Below are 6,000 nucleotides of genomic sequence, written 5' to 3'. Positions count from 1 at the left end.
CAACAATGACAAATATACTGTATATATTTTTTAACTTTTTTTGTCACAATATTATGAGACCCATAACTTTTTTTAATTTTTCCAAAGACAGAGCTGTGCGAGGCTTCAGTTTTTTTTTTAAGAGAATCTGGAGTTTTCATTGGTACCAATTGTAGGAACATTTTGGCTCATTTTATTCTATTTTTTGGTAGGAGGGATGAACAACAAAAAACAGCAATTCTGGCATTTTTTCATGAGCGTTCAGTAAATAATGATATCATTTCAGAATAAGGGTCACTATAGATGCGGTGTTACCGTATATATGTTTATTTTTGGGGATGTTTGTTTATGTAGAGAAGTCTCATATATTCATGAGTTTGGTTCAGAAGATCAATGGCTGGTCTGGACAACATAGTCTCTTCCTGGACCATGACTGTCGTACGTACAACTGGCTTTAGCCAGACGATATAATACAAAGTAAGGGTGCAGTCAGACGGACATATAACACGGCAATGATCGCATCGCAGTGCTCGGACTGGCCGGCGGCACGTATTTCTGTGCAGCTGTCACGCTCTGGTCAGGAGAGCCGACGGCCAGTCCGAGCACTGCGATGCGATCATTGCCCGTGTTATACGGCTGTCTGACACAATGGCCGATTTCCAGGGGCTGTACCCATGTTGATCAGCTTGGACAACTACAATCAAAGAAGGTATTGTCTTTGCGGGTTCATAGGGCACCCCTTTTCTTTACAATCCTTTATGCACTTTTAGTGAATAATTGCTGAAAATGAACCTGAATGTAATAGTTATACGGGGAGAGGTGGGGATGGTGGTCCTGGCTTGAGTGGTGACATTTCTTACATATTTCTCATTATCCGAGGAGTATATTGAATTAGCTTATAGATTGCAACCACACCTTTGCCCTGCAATCATCTAAATTAGCTCAGCCCTTCACACTGTGCTTAAACCCAGCCATGCTCAGATCCTGTAATTGGACAAACTCATTAGCTTCAGCAGATCATCGTGAATTATTGATCCTGACAACAGCACAATTAGGAGAGCAGTCACCATAATAACAGCTAGTTAAAGATCTACTCGATGAACACAGGGCTGTCAAACTAGAAATAATTAAATTAGAGAGGAAATAAAGCGGAGGGCCCACAGAGGACAACCCTTGATCTATGGTTAATCAGTATTATTGCGGTGTCTGGTGAGATACCACTTTTATCTTAATTACCAATTATTGTTTTGTCATGAAGTTTCTTTTAAATAATCGTTGTAAATGTTGGCGGTAAACAATCTGTAAAAACAAAAAAAAAAAGGTGGGAAATATAATACATTTTGCATCGGAGTTTATTTATTAATGTCTAATTGGGAGCAACAAAGTAAATAATTGAATCAATTAAAGATGTTTACAATTCACTGGTGCAATCAATAGTACTGTGTCTTCATGGTGGTGTCAGCAACTTCTGTACTTTTTGACTAATGTTTTTATTTTGCATCTGAACTAAGGGTCCACTTACACTCGCAAACCAGAAGCAAAGTAGCGCTTGTTTAACCCCTTCCCAATGCAGCTAAGTTCCATTTTTGCGTTTTAGTTTTTTTCCTCCCGTCTTCCCAGAGCCATAACTTTTTGATCTTTCTGTCCACATAGACATACATGAGAACTTGGTTTATTTGTAGGAAGATTATACTTTTGAATGACACCATTCATTTAACCACATAATGGTAAAACAGGAAAACAATTCCAAGTGTGGTGAAATTGTGAAAAAAAAGCAATTCTGACATTGTTTTTTGCGAATAGTTTTTACGACATACATTGTGTGGTAAAAATGAACTTGCAATATTATTCTCCTCATAAGTACAATTTCGGTGTTTTAAATTAATTTAGTGGTCTAAAAAAAAATCAGAAGTTTAAAAAATATTTGAGGTTGTGTGGCCATTTTCCAAGACTTGTAACATTTTCATTTTTCGGTCGAAGGAGCTGTGTTTTTTTTGTGGGGCAAAACAACGTTTTTATTTATATCATTTTGGGATAAATATGACAACAATATTTTTTGTGGTATTGCAGTGACCGAAAAAAAACGCAATTTTGGCTTTTTTGAATTTTGGTGCTTAATGAATGAGTTAATTATTTTTATATTTTGATAGACTTCTCTGAATGCGGCAATACCACATGTTTTTTTTATTTTCTTTATTTTTAATGGGGGAAAAGAGGGTGATTTAAACTTTTTTTTATAGTTTTGATATTTTTTTTAAACTATTTTTTTTTCTTTTCACTGAACGTTAGGCCAGTCTCACACGTCCAGATAATTCCGGTACCGGAAAAATCGGTACCGGAGTTGTCCGTGTGCTCACGTGGCACATCAGTGTGGCACACGTGCGGCAGCTGTGTGCCGCCCGGGTACCACACGGACCATGCAGGAGACAGCGCTACAGTTAGCGCTGTCCCCTGCTTTGGGTGCTGAAGCCGCCATTCATTTCTTCTCTCCAGCAGCGTTCGCTGGAGAGAAGGAATGAAAAATCATTGAGTTTTTTTTATTTTTTAAAGTTCCTGGTAACCAACCCCCTCCCACCCCGTGTGCCCACCCGCTGGAAATAAAATACTCACCCAGCTCCCTTGATGCTTCCTCTCAGCGCCGCAGCTTGTCCTGTATGAGCGGTCATGTGGTACCACTCATTACAGTGATTAATATACGGCTCCACCTCCCATAGGGGTGGAGCCACATATTCATCACTGTAATGAGCGGTACCACGTGACCGCTCATACAGGACAAGCTGCGGCACTGAGAGGAAGCATCGAGCGAACTGGGTATTTTATTTCCAGCGGGCGGGCGCACAGGGGGTGGGAGGGGGTTGGTTACCGGGAACTTTATTTCAACCGCAAAAAAAATAGAAAAACAATGATTTTTCATTCCTTCTCTCCAGCGAACGCTGCTGGAGAGAAGAAATGAATAGCGGCTTCAGCACCACGCTGGGGGGACAGCGCTTACTGTAGCGCTGTCTCCTGTACGGCACACGGACTGCACACAGACAGCATCCGTGTGCGATACGTGTTTTACACGGACCCATTGACTTTAATGGGTCCGTGTGATCCGTGCGCTCCCACGAACACTGACATGTCTGTGTTTTTCAAACGGACACACGGTCCGTGAAAACACGCTGACATGTGCAGACACATTGATTTTAATGTGTCTACGTGAGTCAGTGTCTCCGGTACGTGAGAAAACTGTCACCACACGTACCGCAGCCACTGACGTGTGAAACAGGCTTTAGGGTACTGTCACACAGTGGCACTTTGGTCGCTACAACGGCACGATCCGTGACGTTCCAGCGATATAGTTACGATATCGCTGTGTCTGACACGCTACTGCGATCAGGGACTCCGCTGAGAATCGTACGTCGTAGCAGATCGTTTGAAACTTTATTTCGTCGTCAAGTGTCCCGCTGTGGCGGCATGATCGCAGCGTGTAACAAAGGTATGCACGATATTCCCAATGTCCCGTATGACTTCTACATCGCAACTACGTCATGAAATTATCGCTCCAGCGCCGTGCATTGCGAAGTGTGACCGCAGTCTACGACGCTGGAGCGATAATCAAGCGACGCTGCAACGTCACGGATCGTGCCGTCGGAGCGATCAAAGTGCCACTGTGTGACAGTACCCTAAGTCCCCTTAGGGGACTTGAAGCTGCGATTGATCGCTTGTGTAAAATCACTCTCTCCTGTGAAGCCAAGCCAGAGTCAGGGTCTCAAGGAAGCTCAGTAATGATAGGCATGCAGGACTTCAACAGACCCCTGGCTGTCATAGCGGTCTTTGGCTGACAGCTATCTCCCAACGCCCCCATTCACATCTCCATAGTCATAAATATCCCTTTCACACTGATCACCCACTAACTAAATTTTAACCACTTTTGTTTTTTCCTTCTCTTTTTTTCAAGAACCATCATTTTATTTTTCCAGTCTACATAGTCATATGACTTTTTTGCAGGACGAATTGTAGTTTTTAATGACCATTCACTTTACCAAATAATGAACAAGAAATCAGGAAAAAACATTCTAAGAGAGGTAAAATAGTGAAAAAAAGCAATTCCATCAGGTTTTTTTGTAATCTGATTCTGCAGTAATACCATGGCGGTGATACCAAATTTATACAGGTTTTTGTTTTGTGTATTTTATTGCTTTTAAAAAATTGAGAACTTAAAAAAAAGTTTCTTTGTGATGCCATAACGTGTACGTTTTTTGAAATGATTCTGCTGGCGGAGCTGAGTGAGGGCTTCCAGGATGAATTGCAGTTTACAGTGATATTATTTTGGGATGTATAACACTTTTTGATTGGTCTTTATTTTATTTTTGTAGTGAGATAAAAAATCACACAATTCTTTATAGCTTTACCTTGTGGGTTAAATAGTAACTACACCTTTTTGTCATAAATCAAAAGTAGAAATGAAGATGAGAAACTTTGTATTATAAATTGTATAGACAAGTGTTAGCACACATCTCTTTCATACTGCGTGTTCTTCTATGTTACGCATTCAAAGTGTGGTGAAATTGCAAAAAAAAAAGTGGAATTCCACAATTGTTGTTTGGGGTTTTTTGATGTACCATGGTCACTATACGGTAAAACTGAAACTCACATTTAAACAAAAAAAAATCTTAGGAGGCTTCTGAAAGGTCCATTCATCTAATGAGTATAGTGTGGAATAACATTTATACCTTCTGCCCATACATTATGTACGAGTATGCCATCATACACTGTTGATTATTATTGTAACATTATTCACATTACATAGAGATCTGATTTATGTTATAAGGGATTGATGAATTCTGCATTTTCATTTTGTAAAGGGAATCTGTTGTCAGGTTCTTGCTATGTAATCGGAAGACAGCAGGAGATAGAGGCAGAAACACAGATTTCATCCGTGTCGCTTTTTTTTTTTTTTTTAGCAACGTTTGGATTTTTTTTTTTACCACTTAGATAAAAAATAACCTAGACATGTCTGGTGTCTATGAACTCGTAATGACCTGGAGAATCATGATGGCAGGTCAGTTTTAGCATTTAGTGAAGCTAGCAAAAAAGCCAAACAAAAAACATGCATGGGATTGCACTTTTTTTGCAATTTCACCGCACTTGGAATTTTTTTTCCCATTTCCTAGTACACGGCATGGTAAAACCAATGATGTCGTTCAAAAGTACAACTCATCCCGCAAAAAATAAGCCCTCGTACGGCCATATTGATGAAGAAATAAAAAAAAAATGGCTCTGGGAAAGAGGAGAGCAAAAAACGAACACGGAAAAACGGAAAATCCCAAGGTCATGAAGGGGTTAAGGAGCCGTTATGGCTCTATGTATTGCATGCACAAGTCCCTCTGAATTGTACAGCGCTGCGGTATAGGCTGGCGCTATAGAAATAAGAGTTATTAACTCTTTCTAACATATCCAAATAATCATGGGAACTCAGAAAAACAGTAGTGAACATAAATTCCCTTAAAAAACAAAATTTTATTATGTATCCATATAAAATTGCACCTATCCCAGTGTTCTCATGGCAAAAAAGAAATCTGCCAAAGATAGCTAAAAAAGTGACCACGACTGGCATATACCCGGTCACAAAAAATTCAAAAAACTAAATATAATAAAAATAGCAAAAAGACCAGAGCAGGACACATGCAACCATTTATGATAACAATCTTTGTATAAGCATGACTGCTAATTGCTATCCAGTAGCAACGGGTACATTGCCAGCCTTGCCATATACAGATATCAATACGGCAATACAACAGTATCAATGCACGAATGCTTTATATCTATGGCATCTGGTATCTGATGTATATGACGGGCCTCCTGATGAACCGCACCACGGGGAAACGCGTTGAGGCGTACAATATCAGGATAAGTGTTACCCATCTTTACTATTGTGTAGCCTGAACGGCGCATTTTGTATGGACTATTGTTGTCACAGGCCCCATCTATCGGCATTGTCCAGACTACTAGATTATCATTTATGCTAGGGTTTGGTTC

The sequence above is a fragment of the Ranitomeya variabilis genome, chromosome 6 (assembly GCF_051348905.1).
Source record: "Ranitomeya variabilis isolate aRanVar5 chromosome 6, aRanVar5.hap1, whole genome shotgun sequence".
NCBI classification, from domain to species: Eukaryota; Metazoa; Chordata; class Amphibia; order Anura; family Dendrobatidae; genus Ranitomeya; species Ranitomeya variabilis.
This window is presented reverse-complemented; position numbering follows the sequence as displayed.